The sequence below is a fragment of the Corvus kubaryi genome, unplaced genomic scaffold (assembly GCF_017639235.1).
Source record: "Corvus kubaryi isolate FWS band 111438036 unplaced genomic scaffold, C.kubaryi_AGA036_p1.0 71, whole genome shotgun sequence".
NCBI classification, from domain to species: Eukaryota; Metazoa; Chordata; class Aves; order Passeriformes; family Corvidae; genus Corvus; species Corvus kubaryi.
The window spans coordinates 14102420-14128173 of NW_024582059.1; positions in this window are offsets into that span (position 1 = coordinate 14102420).

Here is a 25754-nt window from a genome sequence, read left to right on the forward strand (position 1 = left end):
AAAGCTGCACTCAAGATAGGTTCACTACTTGCAGACATCTGCAACTTTAAATTTCAGAAGGGAGTTCACAGCTGATGGACAATTTGGACTTCTAATTGAAAGCAAGGGTAGGGAAAAAGGGAAGAACCGAGCCAACGTGTATTTTGGAGACTCCATTGCCTTGAAATGGCTACATAGAAACTGACCTAGCACATAACTCCAGTGAATAACATTGTGCTTGCTCTACTACCCAGCACCAGCTGGATCTTTTCTGAGCCAAGGCAAAAAAAAGAAGTAATGTTTTGTGACAGAAAGAAAATCCCATTACTAGGAAGTCAAAAGTGAAATGTGCCATTGGTTTCATGCAAAGTGAGACTGCCAAGTCATTTGATGAAATACATTTTAGGATGTTCTAGAAGCTTCTCCATGCAATAACAATTTCTCTGATTAAAGGCACTGTTATGTTAAGACCCATTTAATAGTCTTATCCTGACCCTGTATAATAGCTCTGAAAAGACCACATCAAAAGTTTGCAGTTGTCGAGGAAATGGTTGCTTCCATGGGTTTCATTTTTACACTTAACCCCCAGGGTAAGAGCTGCATCTATTTTGGATCAGTCCTCTTATTGAAATCCACTGTGCTACAGAAATGAAGTTTTTCTCTACAGCTATCACTGAAATCATTCATCAAACCCCACAAATTGTCAGAATGGGTAGAAGAAGCTCCTGCGGCGAAATAAGTTTAGGAGCCTTGTCGGGTGTGTTTCCCTATGCATCCAGACAGGCAATCATTAAAAACACAGGGCTAGAAAATACACATTTCTATTGTGAAAGAACTTCTATTGTGGACAAAAAGGTGTATTTCAAGGGAATAGAATATGCCATGTGAGTAGCCTTGAAGTAATTTCAAAGATGTGCAGATGTGGAAAGACCTGCCTTCCAGACACATCACTTTGAGTAACACAGTGAGCTCTATGATAATTCCAGCCCTATCCACAGGAGCCTATGGAAATCACATCCTTGTAGCTTCATAATAGACATATGGGATGAAACCCAGGTATAACTAATTTTTCTTCTGGCTTTTGCTCTCTTCACATCCAACATGGACTCTACATACTAAAAAAAGTGCATTATGCATCTTACTAGGGACAATTCTCAGTGTGCAGTGTTTTGAGGGAGACCCTTACAGGAGGGATGAACACCACACAGTTCATCTCACAGGAATGCTTTGCTTGCAAGAAAGGTGATACGAGGACAACTTAAAGATTGGTTATAAACGGTTTCAGAACAAGCCATGAACACTTCAGGCAACCAAGCTGTCATGTCTCTTCAGAGAAGAGGTCACCATGAAGATACAGCTCTTTATATGCCAAAGTTACTATTTTTCAGTTTATCATGCTTATTAATATCAACCAATTGACTCCTGAAAAGAGATGAGAAGACAAAAAAAGTAGGAGTAGATGAGACAGACACAAGGCAGGCTGGGAGAGACAAGAGAGTCTATCATGGTTTCTATCCCGTATGTTCACTTACCAAACTCAGCTGGTGGAGCTAAAAAGTGACAATAAAGAAGATGAATGGCTACACGCTTCTCAGCAAAACTCAAATGTCTAAACCCTTCAAGTTTTATTTCCCAATAGAGTGAACACATGCTCAATGGAATTAGGCTGAAGTGCTACAAAAGTGTGAGAAAACTACAGGCAGAGCTTTCACTGGCAATGTCAGACAGTGAATACTATACAACATTCGAGCAAGGTCTGGGGTTTCTACTAAACCTTTAGACATTAAAACATCTGAAAAAGTTATGTCTCTGAAAATTCAATCACCTGTGAACTGTGACATTAAATCAAAAAGTGCAACAAAGCGTAGTGAGACCCTGTTAATAAACTTTAAGGTAATACACAAACATTCCCTATCAATCAGTAAAGTTTTGATAGCAAATCATTTATCTATCTCAAAGTACTGTAGGAATGTAAAATAACCATATTTGTTTTGATAAGAATGTATAAGCCAACATTCCACTTGATGATCCTAACAGCAGCAGCTCTCCCTAACAAGGCAGATGGCAAAGATTTCACTGAGCGTTTTCTTATCCAGAGCTCTTTGCACAGAAGGAAGGTGCTGCCCTCTTAGCAGCTATCAGGTCACCTGTTTTAACCTTTTCTTCCTCTTCCTTAGATTCACAAGACCTTTATTTCATTATACCAAGGAACAATTAAAGATTACTAGATTTCCTAAACAACTACAGTAGCCTTAGAAATTCCAGTTGATTTTGAGACTCTACTCTTTGAAAGGCTGCATTCTCCAAGTGTTAAAGACAAAGAGTAAAGATCGTGGCTAAGCTTGCAAGATGAAAGAAGAGGAAGAATGAAAAAAAGGAGGTTAGCGTCTCTGGAACACTCTACGCCAGACCTCTTTATTTCCAGTCAATTTTTTCAGTCAATCAGCTATGCTCCCAGAAAAATGTAATGTCTTTCCTTAGACATTAAGCTACAAAAGAAAAATGCAGGCATAAAATCTTATATACTTCCAGCAAGCACCTTCTGCGCTACACTGATATCTGGCCTGCTGCCCTGCCTATTAACATCTCAATTTCTCAGTGCTGCAGAACAAATGGGGAAGAACAAAGCATGAAAACTTGCTTTTACATCTTGATTTTCACTCCTCTTTGGGGACATGGAAGTAAGCATACATTAATTTCTTGGTTCAATATTTTTAGAACATTGCTGTAGGAGGAAAGACCTGGGCGTGGGTAGAAAGGAGAATATTTAAGTTAAACAAAGAAATGGGGAAAAAATATCTAAAGGTTCCCTGCTAGAAGGACAGTGCAGTAAAAGACATTTCAAAGAATAACAGCATGCTCATTGATAAAAGTCACTGAGCAAGGGACCAGCAGGGATCTCTGACAGCTTCTTCCAGGGAATTACTCATGCCAGACAAACTTGGCTGACCACCTCAGCTGACAAAGCCTGTGTATACCCTGGAAGAGTAGGGATAGAGGTGAGGATCATGGCTCCAGAAAATTGCCGAGGGTGATTTTTTTTTTTTAAATCCTTTTTTCCCCTGAGTCTGGAATACTAAACCAATTCTTTCCCTTTATTCCATTTGCCTCCACTAACAGGGTTTAGAATTACCAAGTATGATCTCTGCGTGAACAGTGGGTGAGGTATGAAGGGTTTTCTTGTGGCAGATCCAGTCCATTTTAAGTTAGAAATATTTTTCCTCACACCTATGTGAACTAAGAAGCATTGGGAAGAGCAGTCTTGTTTTCACAGAGTATCTGTACCAGGTTGCTTGGTGGGAAGAAGGAATGGTTCATTCTGTGTTAAAAGTAGATTGGTCTAGGTAACCTTTTGATAATGGTGTCAACCTGTCATTCCAAATACATTTTGGGTCAGAAATCATGACCTGGGTCAAGGGTATGCTGACAAACATCTTCAGGTTGGAACAAAAATTCAGCCTCCAACCTCAACCAGCACTGGAGCCAAGACCCATAAAAGTCAGGCATTTTATGATGTGGCTGTCCCTGCAGTAGAAAAAAGGACATTGAAGCTTTGCCAGCTGACTCATCACATGGACAAGGACTTGCTGTTCATCAGGCATGGATTGCAAATGAAGATTCAGTGGTTAAAGGCTAAACTACTTCCTGATCTAGTGAGGCATTCTGTTCCTCTGCCTACTTCAGTATTGATTATGATATCTTCTTATAGTAGGTTTCCCCATCCCTCACTAAAATAGGGTTCTTTTCTAAATGCTCCTTTTTTGTATCTTGTTTGCAAATTCACTGATGCTGAATCACTTCCTTCTAAGGAGCTCATGAATAAAATATGAAGATTATAAGTCCAGGAGTCTTTGATGTGTTTTCAAGCATTAGGAGCTCAATCAGTTCTGTGCAGCTATCCCTTTGAAGTTTCAGCTGGGCATTTTCTTCGTCAAAAAAGAAAAGCTTCTGTCCTTTTGAAAGATGACAGTCTTAAAGATAAACTATTTATTTTGGCTTTATTCTTGATAATTGTTTAAAAGTCAGAGGACAGCACAAGTATCAGAAAAGAAAACAGTAACCATTAAAAAGGTTTACCTTTGGGGTAAACATCAATTTATGAACCTACAAGGACCTTTTGACTTATCCCATTTCCACACCTATCAACATCAATGCAATTATTTCAATATCAACCTGGAATAACACAAGGCAGACCTTGAGCTAGATTGTTCACAGAAATGCAGAGCAGCAATGATTCCAAGGAACGGCTCTACCTCTTAACTTGTGGCAAGTTAAGTGACCGAGGAGAAGAGAGTAATTTCAGAAAGACACACTGAAGGAAAAAAACCACTAAATTTTGCCATGTCCCTGCTTACATAGAAATATTACCCTTTGTGTGTACTAATGCTCATAATGTCTTATGCTGCTTTTTAGTTTTGCCAGATTCCAGGAATGAGAGGTAATTGTTCAGTGCCTGAGCAGCTCCCACGGCTTAAACACCAGTCTCCTTGAAGAAGTACATTGGTGCCTTGCAGTGACATACATCATAAGGTACTGTGGAACCCAGAGAATACCTTACCCAAAGTGTTCCCATGCAGTCATCCTAAGCCCAGAAATAAAATCAATTTGCTTTAATTCTCTTTCTACAGACATCACTGTCTGCCAGTTTCTCTTAAAGAAGGCTTCTTTCAGAAGATAAAGTTTCCTCACAAGGAAACATGGTCTTTTATTCTCTTCACTAATTGCTTTTTTTCAAACCATATCCTAAAGAAGTGACTCATGAAATTTCTATAGGTATAGCCTTTTGCAACAAGGACACGACTCAAATATGCCCGACCTAACATTATAATAGCCTGCAGTAAGCTGAACTTTATATTCAGCTGCACACAGCTACAAAATTATTCAAATAACGAGACTAATCTGTGTTGGACTCTGTGAGGCTTCAGTATCAGCACCACTGGTAGACAAATTAGGTGTTTTTCTGTCTGCAATATCTGAATACTCATTGTTTTGCCCACAGGCTGATTCATAGAAGCAGCAAGAGAAAACTCAAACCTGAGCACCCGCATATGGAAATGGCCAGATACTCACACAGAGACTTCTACCCTGATTCCAACATATAGTTCTGCTTTCACTCACCCACATGCAGGGATTTGGGGTCTTATCTTCTAATAATCTCCTCAATCAAGATGGGTTTGTAAAGCTGCAGTGAAGTAAAAGGGCTCCTAATCACATATGCATAACACCAATGATCAGGCACCTCATGGAAAGTCAGCCTCTCTCTGCCCCAATCCCACCTGGGCCATAGAGTGCCTGGCTGAAACAGGCCAGAAGATGACCCCACAACATGCTCCAGGTCCAGCAGGAAAGTGATCTCACACCATCACTGCCTTCTGGTGGGTATCTGCACCTGCATCTTCTGTGGCAGAGGCTCAGGTGCCCAGACCTAAAGCCAGCACTGTACATTATTGAACTTCACTGCTTCTTCAGCCAAATGGAAATAGAAAATAAAGCAAGCCTTTGAGTACACCGAAGAAACCCAGGCTTATTTAATATTAGAATATTAAAAATCAGGCTTTTTACTCTCCTTGGCAAGAGACAATTTTATTGCAGCTTAGAGAAGGCAGTCACACCATTTGTAAGAAGCTGTAGGTGTGAAAACCATGAGGGAGATCATCAGCTCTGCAGTGAACTAATCCACTCAAATAAATAGTTTGATTAGAAATGAGGATGTTGTATTCCTGACCTAGTTTTGCTTCCTTAGTGGAAGCCAAATTACACTGTGCAAAAGGCACACAATCTATTCTCTCACGTGTGACTGAAGCGAGGTTTAGAAATTACTTTTTGTGGAAGATGTTTAACAGTTCTCATTTTTTGTACTTTTTATCAGTCGTTAAAAATGAATGAAGATTACTTTAACTATATGACATTAGAAAAAGAATAAATAAAACTGAGAACTGCTGAAAGATTATTTTGATACATTTTAACCATTTAAATAGTCTAGATATGCTGGTAATGTGCATTTTACAACAATTTTCTTAACTCCTTGGATAGGAACATGTAAGTACAAAAATTCTCTTCAGGCATAAATGTACTTAAAGTGGTTATCACAGCTTTTAAAAAATTGCAGTTATTTTACATGCACTTAGCTGAAAATAGTATTCAAAACATTGTCAGACTCCTGTTGCTGTGGCAACACATCGCTCATGGTTTGCCTGTGTGAGGCAACAAGAAGTCTCAAACATTGAATTAAACATATTTAGGTCCAGCACTTAGATTTGGCCACCACGTCCCATCTGAAAGCTAGTTTATTTAAATTCTACTTAGACATGTCTTCCCACTGAGAGCCAAACTATTACCTAACACAGGGAGAGCAAAAGTCTTTCCAGATGTTAAGACGAAGGATTGTTTAACACTCTGTGGAGCAGCACTGCAGACAGTAACAAAGAGGGTTTTTGCTATCACTTGCCACCACTGGATGGGGCAGAAGTCAGCAAGAGGTATTGCTCCTTAGAGCTGAAGTCACTCTGCTTGCGGAAGATAAATCAGGCACTTCATTCCCATTTCAGCTGTACCAAAGCATTCCACTGACCTCTGTTTAGTTCCGAGCAAGTGATAATAGGACATGCTTTCTGCTTTGCAGCAGGACACCCCACACCTCCATGCCAACTATGCTGCTCCAGGGGATGCTTCCCTTTCTCCCAGGGCAAAGCTGCTGTGCCATGGGGCGCAAAAGCGGCAGCAGGTGTCTCCTTTAAAGCAGGGCAGCTCAATGTGCCTGGTACCAGCACTGCATAAACAATGCCAGAGGTGGGGAAGAAGCAGAACCCTGCTCAAAGCTCCATCACGTGTTATCATAAAATCAATCCTAAAACACAACGTTAAGCACCAAATGTGCACAGCATTTCTGAGCAACAAAGGAATGCGGCCTGACTATCAGCACTGCACCCACTTTCCTTCGTAAACTTCAGTATTTGGCTGTTTGTAATCCATCTGTCAACAATTTCACACAAGAAAAACACTAGGTAAATTTACAATTAATTAATTCACACATTTTCAGGAAATTCTCCACAGTCCTGGGGACCACACGCTTTCCATACCTACACTCTTCTGCATAATTCTCTTCTGGGTGTCTGGATAACAAAATTGTATGCAGCAAGTTACTTGTATCCAGGAGACACAAAAGCTGAGTTTTGTTTTGCTCTGACACGGTCCTTAAGGGAAACATGCTTATGACCTCTGATTATTGTGTTCTGTGCTTCAAGTGAGAATATTTAGTTTAATGTGCTTGCACTTTAATTTCAGCTATAACAATAAGCAACTGCCCTACTTTGGACCTGAACTTCCTAAAATACAAAAATCTAGACCTGCCAGCTAATCAGACATCATTTCCCTGTGTCTAAACAGAAGGGAAATATTCCCTCTATGAATCACCTGCAGTGACTTTGATTTATCTTTCATTAGCTGCAAAATGACTACCTAATACCTAGCTACCAGCATAGATGGCAAATGAGGCTCCCAGGAAAGCATTTATTTAGTTCACACATGACTTCACAAGGCAGAAAGTTACTATGATTGGAAGAATGTCAAAGAAACACATCATTAAAGCCAAATTTTCAATATAATTCATTCAACAGAGGGAAGTAAAAACACCTCTCTCAATTTCACATCCTCTTATTCCTTCAAAACCATCTGCATATACCAATGATAGGGAATAAAAGGAAAATCTGCTGAGAATAGGAAGGTGATGATCTTCCTGCAGGTCTTCTAGGGGCATCTAACAATTGCAACAAAACAAGTTCTGATGATCACAACCTGATCCCAAGCCGTGCTAAGTGACCCACTGCATTCAGTGGGCCTGGCCTGAGATCCCATTAGCTGTCCCTAAAATGGGCTGCCAGTCCTTTCATAGTACATCCCTGCCTTTGCCTAATTAGACAGTAGGATGCAGAGAAATCTCAGCATCAAAAAACCCCCAAAGAATGACCAGCGTACCATAAAACCTTGCTCAAAGAAAACCTTCCTGAAACACACAAACCACACTTTAAAGAAAGTGACAAGAACTCATGGGGGAAAAGTACATGCCCAAAATGTTTCCAATATATTGTGTGCTACCTAATTTCCTGTACCTTGCTGATAGTGGCAATGATTTCCTGTTACTGGTTAAAACTGAAGAACATGAAGCTTTTCTTGAGTGTGAGATTACTGCTAAATCTCTATTATAGAAAGCCCAAAACTATGAGGGGAAATGCTTTTATGAGCTGGATCAAAATCTTCCAGAAAGTGATCCCTTTGGGTGGGCACATCCATGTGATAAAGGAGAGCAGGAATAAATCCTAAGAAGCACAGAAACACTCCAAATAAAACCAACCAAACAAGAAAGCCTCGAGTAAATGATAGTGTGAATTTTTTGTCAGGTTGACTATGTCTGTGGAAAAGAATAGAGAAGCCTTGGACCTTTGACATTCCCACCAGTTGATTCTTTGTCCTGCTGTTTGATTGTGCCTATATTCAGGCATTCAGGCACAGGTTTTCATTTTCTGGAAAGAAACAGGACTGAATCATGTCAGTAACGGCTCTCACCTTTGGTTCTTTTCCCTCCTTCCTATAACAGCCTGCAAAACATTGAAATTTCATCAAGAAAATAAGCACCTACAGCTTCTGTAAAATTTGCCTTAAACATGGAGAGCTCTAGCTGGGGGGAGTTTTTAAAATTATTATTACTTTTTTTAAACAATAGATTAGAGCCAACTCATTTGTGGAAGACCTATTTTATCAGTCTCAATGAATCCCATGTCCATCCTTGAAATATTGGTACTTTTCCTCAGGTTTAGAAACCTCCTTTTTATGCTGCCTTCAAGCTCTCTGCAAACATTCCAGCATGGCCTGCTCATCCTGGACTTGAGCTGGCTCCTCTCCAGCTCATCAACTCAACAATTATATCTCCCCCACCTGTTTCTTCCCCCTCAAACAATTTTCTGGATACATTTTCCAGTGTGGGAGGAAGGACCCAGAGACTGTCTCAGTTCACTTGGTGGATCAGGGGTTTGAACAACAGATTCCCTGTATTGTGTGGGCAGATGTACGAAGGAAGGAAGGTTCAAACCACCAAATGCTTCGGGGAGGGAGGGGAAGGTACCTTGTGAAAGAGGAATCTCGAGGAACCCAACATCACGTCTTGAGCCCATTTTACAAAGGGATTCTCAGGTCAATCTGGCTCATGGATATTGGGGATCTTCAAAGGCAAAAAACCTCACCATGCTGTTAGAGTGGGGTACTTAGCATCACTGACAGCAGGAGTTCCACCCTGAGCTGTAGGACAGGGATTTCTCTAACCCTGGGAGCTGCAACTACTTTTTGCAGTTTGGAAATGTGCAAATAACATTTCATGCCACACACCTCAGGGATTAAATTCTCTTGGGCCATAAATAGCAAGCCCACTTCTTTTCCTCGCTTAGCCTCATAGCAAGCCAATGCCGTGTTACCCCTTGCAGGACAGTATCAGAGATGTTCTCCATTCAGCTGCACTTCCCACTCTGCCTTCCTGCTGGAGAGCCAGCCTTGCCACTGCTGCGTTTGCTGGCATCCATTCACTCTCCTATTCTAACAGCACTTCCCAACTTTACTTCAGCTCATGGAGAAATGCAAAAGAATTTTGTGTTCAAATGCTATCCAAATATTTATATTTTGCTTATACAGTTTAGTTAATGTGAAATCACTACCAGCTCTTCTTTTCTTTTCAAATAATGAAGTCATGCAGAATAGATTTTCTGTAAAGCTTAGCTCTCATTTCCATGCCTCTGAAAAGCTGCCTTTTTAAAACGGTGTTGTTTACAGCAACCATTGGAAGCTGCACACTTTTCAGAATCCAATCTTCAGTTCCACTGAATGTTTCAATACTACAGCTCATGTGCCTGTGGAGTAATATCACTTTTCTTCAGTGAATTTACTTTCAGCTATCTAGCTCTAGCAGTATTATCTAGCAGTCCAACTTCTAAGAGCCTGAAACGATCAAAACAAGGATTCTGTATCATTTCTTCAGTATTGGAATGATATAATTAAGGCAACACATTCATAAAAATATAGTTTGGGGTCAGACTGGGAGGTTTTCTTCTTTTTCCATCCCTTTTCCTGTCCTTGAGAAATTTATCAGGTATCACGTAGGAACAATATTACTGAAAAGGCATAACAAATTTTCATTTGTGCAGTGGGATTTACATAAGGTCAAGTGATTTACTGATTTATAATGATTTACTGACGTATTCCCTCAAATTCCAGTCTTGACAGCCAGGTATCTGACAGCCCTGGGTTTAGTACCCACAAAGACTATTTCTAGAAGTCTGTATTTTTGTCATTCTTTTCAGAGATTAAACACTCTTTTTTAAGTTGCCTTTCAAGACAGATTTAGACGCACTGGAGCATGTCCAGTAAAGGGCCAACAGTGATATTTGAAATATACTGAGAACATTGGGATTGCTTAGCATGGAGATGAGACAGTTTAGAGGAGACTTTATGTGTGTGTGTACTGACTGAAGCAGGGGGAGGATGGTAAATAAGACAGAGCCATACTCTTCCCAATGGAACTCAGTGACAGTACAAGATGCAATGGATACAAATGGAAATATAAGAAATCTCTTTCAAACATAAGAAAATACTATTTTATTGCCAGGATGATAAAACACTGGAACAGGCTGCCCAAAGAGGTTTGGGATTCTCCAGCCCAGGAGATAACAAAAATACAACTGAGCAAATCTCAGAAGTCCGTTCCAGTCTTAGGTGTTTTGAAGTTGTACTCATAAGCAATCACAAATTGCTCAATAGTTTCAAATATGCTTCAATATTTTTTCATTATTTTTTGCCCAGGAAATAAATCAGTAACAGGACACAAATAAATCACTATTCTTTATGAAATCAAAGACACTCCCACAGCAAAAGAAACAACATTTTATCCATAGAAAGAAATATCCGAAACTAACTTCTCACAGCCAAAACCTGAAATGTATCTATTCTTAGAACACAAAAAAGGAAAAGACAGACTATTCCAAAAGAAGACTCTGCAAAAGAAGAGAGAGAGAAAAAATTTTATACCATCCCTGGCAACAAAACTAACTTTCCAGACTATTTTCATGTCTGCAGAGCTATAGCTATTTGTCATTCAATTCTTTCTTACCCATCATTTTCCCAACTTACATTTTATATTTTTTTCTCATTTCAAATGCAAGAATCCCTTCAGAAAATCCTCTTTACAGAAATCCACTGCATTCAGACCCAAGGGACCCTCTTGCCTATGGAATATTGAATGCCAGCAGGCTGTCAGACCTCACCCACAACTTTCTTGTTCTCCACAGTACCTTCAGAGCAGTTTGCAGTGTAAGCCTCAATAACAGGAGCTTTTCCCATTTCTTGCTGCTAAGAGATTCAAAATGTATATTTAAAAAAGCAATATGATCGTGCTTGTGAAAATTATGAGTCTCTTACAAGTAAATTAAAAAAAAAACACTTGAAACATCATACTTCTTGTTCCAAGCTTTGGAACAGTAACCACGGAAAATAGAGATTTCAGACATATTGTTCACTTCCTGCTAATCTGCACCTCCCTTAACTCTCACTGCTATTTCAGTTCATTTTGAATCTGCATAGTGATTCTTACTTTCTTAAAAATGACGTGATCCCATGAAGAACCAACTTTTCCCTAGCAATTGCTCTCATTCAGCATTTGCACTGGGTCAGTATTTTGACTGCCTTGCTCTTACTACATGCAATGCAAAATTACTGAGCAGTTAGATGGTCCTCCAGGTTCTATTATTTTTAGATCCCATCATTTTTACTTTATGCTTCTGGGAGTTTTATATCCTTAGGTGGTACTGAGACAGAAATAATATTTCTGTGAAAGTGAGGACCAGTTTCTTTGCTCTCCACTCACACCTAATATTTCTTTTCCTTCAGCATTTGTGACCCTTCCAGTATCAGATTCTTAAAACCAGCTCATAATTGCTTGATTCCTAGATAAACAGAAATGTTCATAATGACATCAACTCTTCTGTAAATCTTATGACAATAATTCCTGTGTTAATTGGTGGAAAACTAGTTGGTCTTTATAAAAGGACTTTCACTTATCTTTTGATTCACATTGGAATAAGGTGATTTGCAATCTAAATCTTGCTCTCTCTTGCAAACACCAGACCACGCATCCTATCAGTTCACACATTGACTAATATAATTCCACACTGGCAGGTCTCCCAGACAGCACTGTAAGAAAATGTCAGCTGGTCCACTGTAATTCTGCTGAGTTAATCATCAGTTCAAAATGTCACCATCCTATTTCCTTCCTCCTTGTCTTGATTTCCTTCTCATAAAGTTTCAAATGAACTTTAAAAACTATGAGGCTGACCCTCCATTGCACCAGAGAATAAAAAATAGTTTGGAAATGAGTAATCCAGAAGTGGAGTGAGGTGCACTGAAGTTTCATGCCAATATAAAGAACCAGCAAGTCCTCAGTGCTGTTCAGGTTCTCATGCCAACCCCAGTGCTTTGCTCCCTCCTGTCTGAGCTCTCTCAGCCCTGAAAACAGGGTACCCACATAGGCAAGGAGCTCTGCATATACTGAGGGTAGCAGGGTAGCACTTCAGCCAGTGCATGGTTTCACTTAGTTCAGGTGATGCAACACACTTATAGCTGATATTTTATTTCCTTTTGTTTTCCCTGTACATAACTCCAACAGTTTGACATCAAATCTTATGGATTGTTTCTAGAGTAGAAAATATTAAATATAAACATGCATATGCAAAGGATTTCAAAACAACAAACCCTCAGGAAAAGAAAAAAGAAAAAAAGAGCAGACAGCACCATCACAGCAGGTTACTCACTTTGGTGTGTAATTGTGTTCTTTTTTAAAAAAAAGCCTATTTGCTTTTTCTTGGGTTACAGATGCAGAGTGATACTTGCTAACACTTAAGCTTCCTCAAAAAGACAGAGTGACAGGGGTGAAAAGTCTGTTTTTCAGGTGAGACAATATATTGAGAGGGTAGCTTTCTGGTAAGAGCTCAAGTCCTTCCTGCTTTTCACACTCATTGAAATTGTCAGCATACTGCTCATGCTTTAGTCCATCTATAGCTGATCTTCACATATGTATGCACAAAAGTGTAAGGCACTTGTTTCAGCATGCTTACAAGTAAAAATACCCACAGCGAATAGATTTGGCAGCACTGGGGGCCTTCCCATGTTTTGGTAAGAGCGGCTACATAAAATCAGATGAAAGATCCATTCTCTCTCTAGAACAGACAAATTTTTTCCCGAGTTTTGCAGACAACCAAGTTGCTGAATTGCATCCTGATTCAGAGACGCTGCTAGGTTTCTTCTTTTTATTATTATTATTTATTTTATAGTCTTTTGAGAGGCATCTCTTTCATTAAATTGCCCCTGGAAGTCATGTAAAGGTTTATTATCTACAAAAATGTGAAAAGCTGCTGCCCTGTTTTCAGTCTGACACTTTGTAGCTTCAGTGGTTGCCTCCAAGCTGTGCTTTCTCTTCCGGCATGAAAAAAAGCAGAGGACCCTTATTTACCACCTGTATCCCACTCAAGGTTTCACAGACCCCCTGTCACACCCTCCTCTCACTGCCTGCTGTCCTAGCTCATATGCACCAACATGGAAGCCTGTCCATGCTTTCCTTCCATAACCCTTTTGAGATGAGGGGAGCAGACTGCACAATCAAAATCTAAGTGCATTTTGGATTTAAAGAGAACATGATAAACATAGGATCATGGAATGGTTTGGGTTGGAAATAGCCTTAGAGATCATTTAGTTCCAACATGGTCTTGAAGACTGACAGGGATGGGGCATCTACAACTACCTTTGGCAACCTCTTCCAGTCTCACCACCCTTATAGTATTTCTTCCTAACATCTAATCTAAACCTACCCTCATTCAGCTTAAAACCATTCCCACTTGTCCCATCGCTATATGCCCTTGTGAAATGTACCTCTCCAGCTTTCTTGTAGGCCTCCTTTAGGTACTGGAAGGGACTCTAAGTTGTCCCAAGAGTCTCCTCTTTTCCAGGCTGAAAAATCCCAACTCTCTCAGCCTGTCTACAGAGGAAATGTGCTCCAGCTCCCTATCTTTGTGACCTTCCTCTGTACCAGCTCCAACAGGTTCACTTTATTCCCCATTCTCTCATCTGATAGTTAATTGCTAACAGCTGAGATCCTTTTTTGGTACTACTATAAATTAATATTACAATCCCAAACATACTTCCTGTGGAGTAGCAGCCAGCCCAGAACCTATCATTACATATGTAAGGTTCAATTTATTCTCCTCTCTCAATATCTAAATACCTATTTATCAACATTATGCTAGTAACAATTTGCAGTAATTCATAATAACAGAAAGCCTAACGTTGAATAGCGGTATTTTTAAAATGCTTTAGCAGTTTTAGAAAGGAAAATTATGCCACTTTTAAATGAAGACTAATCCTGCTTCTGAAGGTACAATCACTTTCACTACTCTTGCTCCTAAAGTGTTTGAATTACCTATATTCTCGAGACACACATCCCCAGAGAAACAGTATTAATACAATTTTTCCTCAGTACACTTTTTACACACATTTTTTTTGTTATTTACAGAAAACATGGTTGAAAAATTTGGGTGGAGAGATAGTGTGTGGAGGAAAGAAGTCTTGCCAAATTACTCTTTCTTTCTGCTTGCAAACTGGAATTAAAAGACTAATTTAATTACATTTTAGTGAGAAACCTACGTTGAGGATTTTCTATGCCCTGTCCCATTTCCTGGCCTCCCTCCCTTAATGCAATGACTTGGATGTAAAATGCATGAGCAGTGCAGGAGCTACACAGGTACAAAGCTCTCCCTCAACAGGAAGGCTGGCTGATGCATTCCAGGTGAGCTTGCAGGTCTGTGCTCGGGTTTGGCATCTGGCAGACACGTGTTTGGAGCCCTCAGACTGAAAGGACAGTCAGCAATGCTCAAGGGCTCACTGTATAAAACGTTCTCTGGGCAACTGACACACGGCACTTAGGAAGCAATCCTGACATCATTCAGGGGGGCAGAGCAAGGTGGAAGCAAACAATCAATACCCATTCTCAGGTAAACAGCTGTAATTCCAACTATTCCCTGGAGAAATCCCCCTCTCAGAGCCAATTCCATGAGCCTTTGTGCCTTTTCAACCCCCCTCCCACCCCTAACTTATGCTGTTCTCAGACATTCTATTAACCATAACAACAAATTCCCAGAAGGGCGAACTCTCTAGGTAACATTTATTTAACAGACAGATGGGAAAGCCTGTGGGGATCTCACAGTTTTGTTTCCAGCTCAGTGCTAGAGCTAAAGCAGAAGAGATCCCAAGACAGAGCTAGAGCTGCAGCCTGATTAATGGCAGCCGGTCGAGAAGATCATATAGAATTATAGAGTCTACCATCTGCTTCTAGGTAATACCTGGAAAAATTCCAAGCTGTGCAGCTGGATATGACCACCCACACCAGAACCCTTGCTGACATGCTTGGCCTACTGGTAATCCATGTCTGCTTCCTTGGCCAGCCCAGCTGTGAGGATGGATCCTTTCAGTCATACTTTCACAAAGGCTAACTAGTCCTGACCTGCAGCAGAACAAACCAGCACGTGTGCCAGGAGAGATCCCTCTTGCCTGCCACTATGGCTTCAGAGTGTGGCCACACCCCAAAATGTGTGTGCTGTTTCATGTTAGCGAGTGCTGTCCTGTCCTAGAACAGGAGAGGGGGTAGAACATGCCAATAGGCTGTGGCACATTTCCTAAAGAGTCCAAGAAACAGATGCATGCATAAAAAGGGAAGAGTCTGAGCTGTTCAGGATAGAAAAAAAGCCAAAAGCTAACTCCAAAGAGTTGCAGAAAGATTTAATTATACTGAGTAGATGGCAGATAAAGTTAAGGTTGAAGAAATGTAAAGTGATGCACATAACAAAAAGCAATCCTAACTTCATATTCACAACAATGGGGTCTGAACAAACCATTACCTCTCAGAAAAGTCAGAATTAAAAGAGAGAGTTCCATTAAAACACTCAATGAGCGGCAGTTAAAGTGTCAGACAAAATAGAGATAACTAAATAGAGAACAAAACAGAAAATATCTCTATAAATCCAAGTGACCTTGACTTTTGAATATTGCTTGAAGGTTTGGCCTCTCCCCAAATCTCAAAAGATACACTAGAACTAGAAAGGGAAAGGAAAATCAGAAGTATGATATACCTTCAAAACAAGGAACAACTAGATCGCCTACAGCTTTTCGGCCTAAAATAACAGAGGGATGATATGATATAGGTTTAAAATAAAAAATGCTATTAAAAATGAATTTGAAATACATATAGATAAAGCCTAAAAAGCATCAAGCCACATCAGCAGGTTGTAGGGTCAAGACAAAAAAAAAAAAAAGCTACAATTTCCCATGCAATGCACAGTCAAACTGTAATAACTTACTACAGCATTATGTGAATATCAAAATTTTACTCAGGTTCAAAGAGCAGTAGAACATTTTTGTAGAAGACCAATGAATTAAAAGCCATCCGATGAGAATTTCACCTTGGCTCCCAGCAGTCTCTTAGTTCCAGGGTGACAGAAACCACATCCCAGGAAAGCACCACCACCCATCCCCTCCACTTGCTGCTCCCCCAGGCACATGTTGCTGTCAGACCTGTTGCTGAATTTGGTTAGGTCATTTTTATGCTCTCAGGGAAATTGCATTACTCAGTGAAGTCAGCAAAGTTCTGCAGCTTGCATTAACAAAAAGCAGTGAAGATAGAACTCACCTGAGAACAGCCTCAGCTCTTTGTCCCACTGAAGCCAACAGAATTAAGAGCAGCTTGTTTTTCAGTTATTTCTGGATGGGCCACAAAGATGTTCTCAGCCACAAACTCATATTTGAGCTCCAGTTATAAATAACTTATATCAGGTAACGACTAGTTAGTTGATAATTCATTAATATTCATCATTCAATAAATGATGCTGCTACTGAGTTGAGTTGACAAGTTATTTCTCCTCACTTCTTTCAATAGTCTGTCTTCTAGGGTTCCATAATTACAAATGACTTAGTCCTAATTATAGCAACTATTATTTGTTATTAACTGGCAATCATTTTACAAATCAGGTATTAAAGCAGCTGTAAAATAACTTGTGCATATTTTATTATTCAATTTAAGATAATAACCTGTGACATTCTGTGCCTTTGCTAATGCCATCTGGAAGAGCAAGTAAATTCTCACTACATCTGACATCAAAAAATTCATAATTTTTCCAATACTTTACCTTCATTTTTAACTATCTGCAGCAAAGTAAAATATTTTATTATCTCACTACAGGCTGCAATGTAGATAAGGGGTTTGAGCTGGGAGTTTGCAATGCTGCACATAAGGGTACGTAATGTCTATTACTGTAAGGTTGCCTGAAGCAAACCAAGTACGTCAAGCACTCACTGCTAGTGAGCTTTGTCTGATTTGACACGTCCACACTGTGCAATGGAAACAATTGCAGAGACCTCAGCTACTGTCTCATCCACTTCAGCTCACACCAGAGCCAGGTATTTGACTGCCACTGCCAATTCACCCCCTCTTTTCTTTCCTGTTGTCAAGAGGCTTGGACTACATGAGAATAGAAGGCAAGACCCATTTATTCCAACTCTCTCCTGATCTGTCTTCAGTAAGAGAGAATACAACAACAGCTCCACAATTTAACAGCAGGTAAGAGAGAGAAATATGTGACATACATCAGCTGGCTGTGCCTACATGCAGGGCACATGTGGCTCTTGGGTACCTTGTCTTCAGGGCACACCTTTATCAGTGTCCCATGTTCCTGAATGCCTGGGTTTCTTTGGGAAGGAAAACCCTCACAGGAGTTCTTTCATGTTTCATTTTTGTCTTCAGAATACTGGCTGAAATTTGTTTAAGCTTAGTCAAAGGATGCACTGGGGAAGAGAACAGTTATTGGACCTGCAGCCAGTGCCTTGTGAAAAATCTGCTACACCCACAGTTTGGAGCCAGCTGGGTATAAGCAGACCTGTCCTCTGGGAGCTCACTGCTAACAGTGATTTGCTGCTTGTACATGCTCAAATGCCAAGTGTTATTTAGGCTTTGCACAGGAATGAAAAGAAAACAGAGAAAGGAACAGCAAAAAGTGGTTTCAGGCATGTCTGCCTCTTACCATGGGGGTTGCTGCTCCTCTGGGACAGAGCCAGGCTCCTTGCCTCTCTCAGCACACCCCTCCAATACAGCTGCTTGCCAGGGAAAAGGGACTTTTTCCCTGCTGCTTAGGTGCCAGCTCCCTCAGGTGCCTCCAGGCAGGACTCATACAGGCTCTCCTCACACCCCCCTCCCCTCCAAAACCTCTGTTGCCTCCTGTAACTGTGGTTACCTGCAGGGCAATGGCTCCACACTCACGAGTCAGTGGAAAAGCCAAATATTCAACATGTGCAAGGTATTAGTGTTAAGTCCAGCAGGACAGAAAAAATTGCAGAGAGAAATCTTCAAAGATCTGACTGAAGAAACACCTAGGTTAGGTTAATTTTGAGAAAAGTGGGGAAACTCAAAGTAGAACATAGCAGTTATATTTCCAGTTGCCCATCCCTTTCTGAATAATACTGTTATTTATAAGCACAAATCTCCTCGGCTTTCTTGTGGCATAAGTAATAATGATGGAAAAAGGTGTGGGGATTGGAGGTGTTTCACTCTATCTTTATTTTTATCTTTATCTTATCTTTATTTATTGGAGGTTTTTCAATCTTTATCCTCAGAGATTTTATAATTCTATGCTCTAAACTCAGGGGGAAAAAAAAAAAGCAGGGTGTGTGGTTTTTTTGCATTTTGGGTTTGTTTTTTTCAAGAGCCTGATGGAAATGACCAAAGTTTACAGTGTGCAAAGTACCAAGTCATCTTTCAGGGCAAAGGGTAAGAGACAGCAAGCCTTGCTAAGGGACCTGCATGGTTACATCTCACCTGAAAGCCCCAAATGGTACAAACAAACCCTGGAGTGCACAGTCCTGTATCAACTGCCAGCTAATGCAGAACTTGCATCAAGTCTGGAAATGCTTTGTCCCTCCAAAATTTCAGTTGCACCTAAAGCTTTAATTCCAGCATCCCTGGAAGCTAAATGCCTCTTGTTCCAAGCAACCCATTCTCCAGTTCTAATTTGCAAGGGACAGGACCCACAAAGCCTTCTCCAAGCCAGACTAAGCTTACCACAAACCAAAGAGGCCAAAAGCCTCTTTCAGAGAGCAGCAGATTCAAATCATCCAAAAGGCTGCAGGAAATGGGTCTTTCTTCAAGGCAGTGAGAGAAAGAATCAGACCAGCAGGACAGCTCCCAGAAGTCCAATATACAAGGCTGACCTAAGGAACACCTGCATGCCTGTGATGTCTGAGGCATCCATATGGGTAGCTGCTTTTCCTCCAAATTACAATTCACTTATTCTAAATTAAAGGTTACACAGTACATCCCTGAGTTATAAAATTACATATTTTTATTACTAATGTGCACACTATTTCATTACCAAGCTTCATCTTAGACATTAAGAAGTCATTTTCAAGTCAAACCCACAAATTTTAAATAGATTTGGCTTTCACAGAAGAGAAAAAGTAGTACATTCCTTTTAATGTCAGGTCTTCTGTTAAAATGCATTCATAAAGGCTCAATAATGCACAGTAAATACTATAAGCATGTTGCTTGAGAAGTAGATACTATATATATGAACATTAAGCATGACTTCAGGCAACGTATTTCCAGCTAGTTTGTCTAAAGTTGCATTAACCATTTAGTCACCCCTCATGAATTACATATAAGAGAAACAAAGTATAAGCTATTGCTGAATTGTGATCAAAATAGAAGTCTGATTTAACAATTTATTTTCTGCAAGTTTCCTTTGCAGTAAACTCCCCTTGGCATGCCAATAACCAGCACAGCTTTGTACTGGGGATACAAAGACCTCTTTCCCAGGTGTCTCACTGCCATCACTACTCCAACATTAAAGCAGGTATTGTACCAGCAGGTCAGAGCTTGTCAGGTATCAGCACACATCTCCTCTGGGAGCTCATTGGCAGCAACAAGCCACCATCCACGCAATCTCAAAAGCCAGATATTACTTCAGCTTCAGCAACACCTTGAGCACCAGGAGCAAGCACAGCAGACCAATGGATGCAGTGAATGGCCGGGGTACAGCTGCTGCTTTTGCCGAAGCCAGAGCAGAGTGACAAGAAGCTGTGCTGGATCCTGCTGCTGCCCCCAGGAAGGGACTAATGTCAGTCAGTCTCAGCAACAGCAGGAGCACAGAGTCCTCAGAGATGAAAGTCTGAAAAGATTTTTACACTTTGTTAATTTTGAACAGTGGAAAAACTCAAAGAATGAATGGAAAATTGAAGCAAATGGCAACTACAGCTCAGTTAGCTGGCCCACAGCTCTGGGTGCTGCATAGAGAGGATGTGATGGCCAAAACTTCCCTTAACAAATAATGTGTTTTTATCACCTACAGCACCCACTTGAAGGTTGCTATAGCAATAATGCCTTATCCCCTTTTCTCCTTCAAAGCTGCAGCAGCAGAGAACAAATAGTGTGCTGGCTAAACCAGAGTCAGAGCTAATTCTGCAAAACCGTGCAGGAATCAAAAAGCCATTTACCTGAGCTCTTCTTTTTTTCTGTCACTGTTGAATTGCAAGTCAAACATCCACTAACTGTCCTTTCTTAGTCTCGGAAAACAAAAAAGCTATTGATTTTCAGCACTTTTTTTGTGTACTGAATTCTTGCTCCCATTAGAACATCTCCAGAAAAGCAAAAGGTTTCCTACTGTGTTTGCATCCAATGTGAGCTTGCATGGAAGCATTAATGAAGAGTAAGAAAAGACCAATAAATGTTGTGTGACAGGACTTGCAGAGTGTCAACTCAAGCGGTTTCTGTTTCTTCTGCCTTATCCCAGAAGATGGAGCCAAATGACAAAGCGTCTGTGGCCCCGACAAGCTGCACGTAGGCACTACTGAACAAAACCTTTTCCAGTGAAGGTAAGGTTAGTCTCACTCAAGGGTTCTCATTGCCAAGGTTGGCTGGGAAGGCAGTCAGGTTTCTTGCAGATTTTTTTTTTGCATGTCACAGCTGTTTTATAGCTCTTTGAAAAGAAGGGAGGCCAACTAGATCAAGGTCAGGAGCCTACATTTTCAGAAAGCTAAATGAAAGGCAAAAAAACCCTTACCAAACTTCTCCACAGACAAAAAGAAACCTTTATTTGTGACTGACAGCATGACAAACCTATTTGGTAGTCCCAAAAATAGGTTTGAGGGTCTAACATATTACTCGCCCCTGGCTTGTATGTTATTTACAGTAACAAAAAACTTACGGGAAAAGCTGGAAGAAAGAGATTTCTGAAAATAGATTTGATATGAGAAGCATGCCCTGTCACATTTTGTGATTCCCTGCTGGGAGCAATTAAGAAAGCCATACTCCAAGAGCAGCCTGGCTGCAGTGGTGTTTAGGGTTAACATAAATCATTCAGAAGTCATTCAAAATGCATCTTTCACTTTGTACAACATGAGGCAACCTTGTTTTGGAGGATAAGCAGAAAAGGATGAGCTGAGACTGGGCTGAGAAGCTGAGGGATGGTGTTCCATCACAAAACACTTTCTGAATGCCTCACACAGATCACTGAAGAGGAGCAGTGTCTTGCTTGGCTGGGAACTCATATAAGGTTCAGCCTGAGGCCCAGCTTTCTTAGAGGATGGCTTGCTCTCAGATTGCCTGATCCCAGCCTGGGCCCTTATGGCCAGTTCAACCATGAATGGATTTTGGCTTTTATGGTATAATGTTGTTCTCATTATGATGACACTGGGCCAAGTTCTCGCTCATGTAGAAACAACTCCTCTCACCTCCAGTGATAAGACCACCGAGTTGTTCAGGACAGTATAAGAGCTGAGGAATTCCTGAGGAACTGAAGAGAAAGAACATCTAAGGCTTGGTGACTGGCCAATGGCAGGCAAAATACAATTGTAGACTGTAAGTGACTCATGGTGGAAAGAAGACAACCCTAATTTAACATCCAAACATTGTTTTTCCAGAAGACGCCATTTTGCTGCAGCTGTGCAACATGTAAAAAAGGCTCCAGCTACATGGCAGGACAAGGCATAGTCAGGTAAATGATACCTAGAAATTTGATAGTTAACATAAATATTGTAATTATCACATGTAGGTTTTGGGTTTATAAATCAGTTCTGATTCAGCTGCATCTGTTCTGATTTCTCATTTGATTTGAATTCTACAACAGAATCTGAAGAACAGGACAATCTAAAGACATCATTTGTGTAAGTTAGACAAGAGAATGCCTCAGTTCAACTGCATATTTATGTTCTCATTTTGGGTTTATGCTACACAGAAAATACAAAGACTTTAAATAAAGAAAAACTCTGTTTTTTTTTAAGGTGAGCAAAGCATCAGCTATAGTTTGGGAACAAATGCAAAATACCATATGAACCAAGCCTTGCATAAGCATAAGGATGTTGATAAAACCAGAAGTAAGGCAGAGGGGACCCCTTTTAGCCCAATGAGCTATTAATAAAAACCCCAAACGCATGGGGAGGGACACTTACGACAAAGGAAACTGAACCAAGGCCAAGGGTGCCTGTCAGTCCTTTTCATCTGCTGTACACTGGAAGAGATGCAGAAGGAAAATATCCTGTAGGAAGCAATTGCAACTGAATACATGCAGTACACAAACATTATATTGCTAGGGAGTTTATAGATGTGCTGTGTGACCAGGTTTAGCTTTCACATTGCATTTTGCTTGGGCAGATGGGACTTTTAGACAGCCTCAATCTCAGGTATAATGCAAATAAAACTGTGGAAATTTTGGGCATGACAAAACACAGGGGAGAAAATGACAGAGAAATTCAAAACATAGGGTCTGGTTTGCTCTAGACCCTTTATCATGCTGATGGACGGATTTGTTCTTCAGCTTCATGGCCCCAATACTTCAGATTCTCAAATCCCACAGCTGGGACCAGGTTTTCAAAACTGCAGTCCTCCCCCCTTTCAGAAGCTTAAAGATGGAGAATGCCTTTCAAACAGGATTACTATCTGTATAACATCTTTTTGCCAAAACAAGAGCTAAGCTCTTAAAACGTCTTGGCCCTTTCTGTGAGGGAATACAGGCCAAGGACTTAAAATTATATTAGAAGAAGAGTGCATGTTTTAAAGAAAACTCAAACCCCACAATTTAGATAGAAAATTAATGATCACACAATTTCAACTTTGCTACTCCAATAGTTAGTTAAATACAGGGTTAAAATCATGTCTCCGAGTTTCTAAATTTCACTCTCTACACTCTAAATTTCAATTTCCAACTACTGGATTTTGTTATTTCCTAGGGTCAAGCTCAAAGCTGTCAATTATCAATGTTTTTTTCCCCTTAGAGGTAATTATAGCCTACGAGGAAGTTGCTCATTTATCTTTGCTTTGATGAGACAAATGAGAGAGAGCTCCTGGAGTCTCTCTGTATAATGCATATTTTTACAGCTCATTTAACCGTGTGTGTTTTCTTCAAACACCCTCCACCCTCACAACACTTCTAGAAGAATGAAGCCTAGAATACGACTCTGCAGAGGTGTTCCAGATGGGCCCAAGTGTGGAACCAGTGGTGTCTCACATATATAGAGGTACTGTCACAAAGTCTAGGAGACTGTTCAGGGAAAAAAAAAAAAAAATCAAATGTACTTTTACCTAGAAGAGCTCTTTATCTCCATTGGCATAATACAGCATGAGTATCTGCAAGAGAACTGGTGGACAGCATGATTTTATGCACATCTACCTTAAAGCAAAATTGTCCTGTCAGGCAGGATTCCAGTTCAGCTCTTTCAAATTCTCAGAGGGAGATTTTGAAGGAGAAATGCTTGACATTCAGGATAAAAAAAATCTAGCAGCTTTGGATCAGTAGCAAGAGCAGAGTGTCCCTTCACAGCCTCTCCTGCACAATTTTGGGTGCCATGCACCTTTCTCCTCAAGAAAAGGAGAAGGTAATAAAAACATATTAAACCTGCTCTTGGTAAATATCACCTCCTTTGAATGGAAGTGATGCCTTATGAATTTCTAAATGAAGGCTCACACAGCACATGTTATCTGGCCACTGAAGTCTGCCCACAGCTGGTGCTGCTGATAACTGATGGTATATAGGGAAAGTGAGGCTTAAGAGAACTTTACAAAGAAGACATTCAGTATAAGAACCCTTTGAGCTGAGATCCACATCTGGAGCAGCCAGAGCATGAAGGATCAGGAACTGCATATGTCACATCCCACCACTCCCTGCTTCAGTTTTGCAGGCCAGATTATCTGGACATAGACTAGGAAGGAATTTCAGCTTCAGTTCTTATCTAAAGCTTTCGATACACTTTTTAATGGCAAGATAAAAATGCCTCGCACACAAAGTGATTCTCTTCTGTCAGATCTGGGAATTAGTGATAAATTCTGATGCAACACCGTAAATAACTCTTTCCATTTAATGATGCTGAGCATGTTAGGCTATGTCAATCATCCCTTGGAAATGAAGAGGAGATGTGATTTGAAATGGCAAGCTGTGTGTGTCTAATCAATAATCTCATTATGTGTCAAGCAAACCAAATTTGATTATCACAGAGCAGCTACAATCCTCAGTGCAGTTGCAACTCAGTTGCCACTCAAACTCCCAGTCTCAAATGCAGCAGGTGAAACTGGTGGAAGTTTATTTATTTTCCAAAGGTGGAGAAATCTAGAAGGTCTGTGAGATAACAGTCCCATGACTACTGTAAACCACAGGAGATTGCAGCCTCTAGTGGGGAAAAAAAAGAAAAGGGCCAAAATGCCTGTGTTTCCTTCTCTTAAAAACTGCCTAGCTTTCTACCATTCCTTGAGACATCAGTTCTCCAAGGCCGTCAGTGTCTCCTTGCACCTCCTTTCAAACACAAGTAAGTCCAGACCTTGCGTAGACTCTTCACTTGACCTGTAAAACCAGTAGGACTGTTCAGCCCTTCTAACTTTGTCCTCCTGAGCTCTACATAGCACAGTTGATCCCATGGATTATCCCTTTTCACCAACTTATCCACAAGGATCGTATTTTCTCTCACTCTGACCTTGAATCATGACTAAGGGATCTGCACAAGAGATGCAGATCTGCTCAAAGGATGTCATGAGATCCAACAGTATATTCCTACTAAGAATCTGCAGGACTTCATGCCATCAGTCAGACCACTGACCTGTTTCCTTGGTTTGCTCTCCCCATTCAGAAGAACATAAGTTCTGAGCTCTGTTCTGCTTCCCCAGTATATATGGATATGATAATGGAGGCACTGGAGGTCTTTGTTAGGTGCACATATAGCAGCTGTGTGCGCACCATTGCGAACCGTCCATACACAAGGAGAGCTCAGACTCATGATTCCATCTGTCAGTACAAAACCAGATTTTGCTGCAAGCTACCATTTCAGTAAGTTATTTACTCTAAGGATGGCAAGTCACCCTGGCACAGGTTGCCCACAGAAGCTGTGGCTGCCCCATCTCTGGAAGTGTTCAAGGCCAGGTTGGATGGGGTTTTGATCAACCTGGTCTAGTGGAAGGTGTCCCTGCCCATGGCCAGGGAGATGGAACTAAATGGTCTCTGAATCTCTTCCAGCCCAAACCAGTCTCTCAGTTCATGATTTGTGTTGAATCAATATTAAAAATAATGCTTCAAAGTCCACAAAATAGTATACCCATAGCCTGGTTTCAGTAAACACATGATCTCTGTCTCGGTTTTGAAAGACAGGTGTCTGCTAAGGAAGGCAGAGGC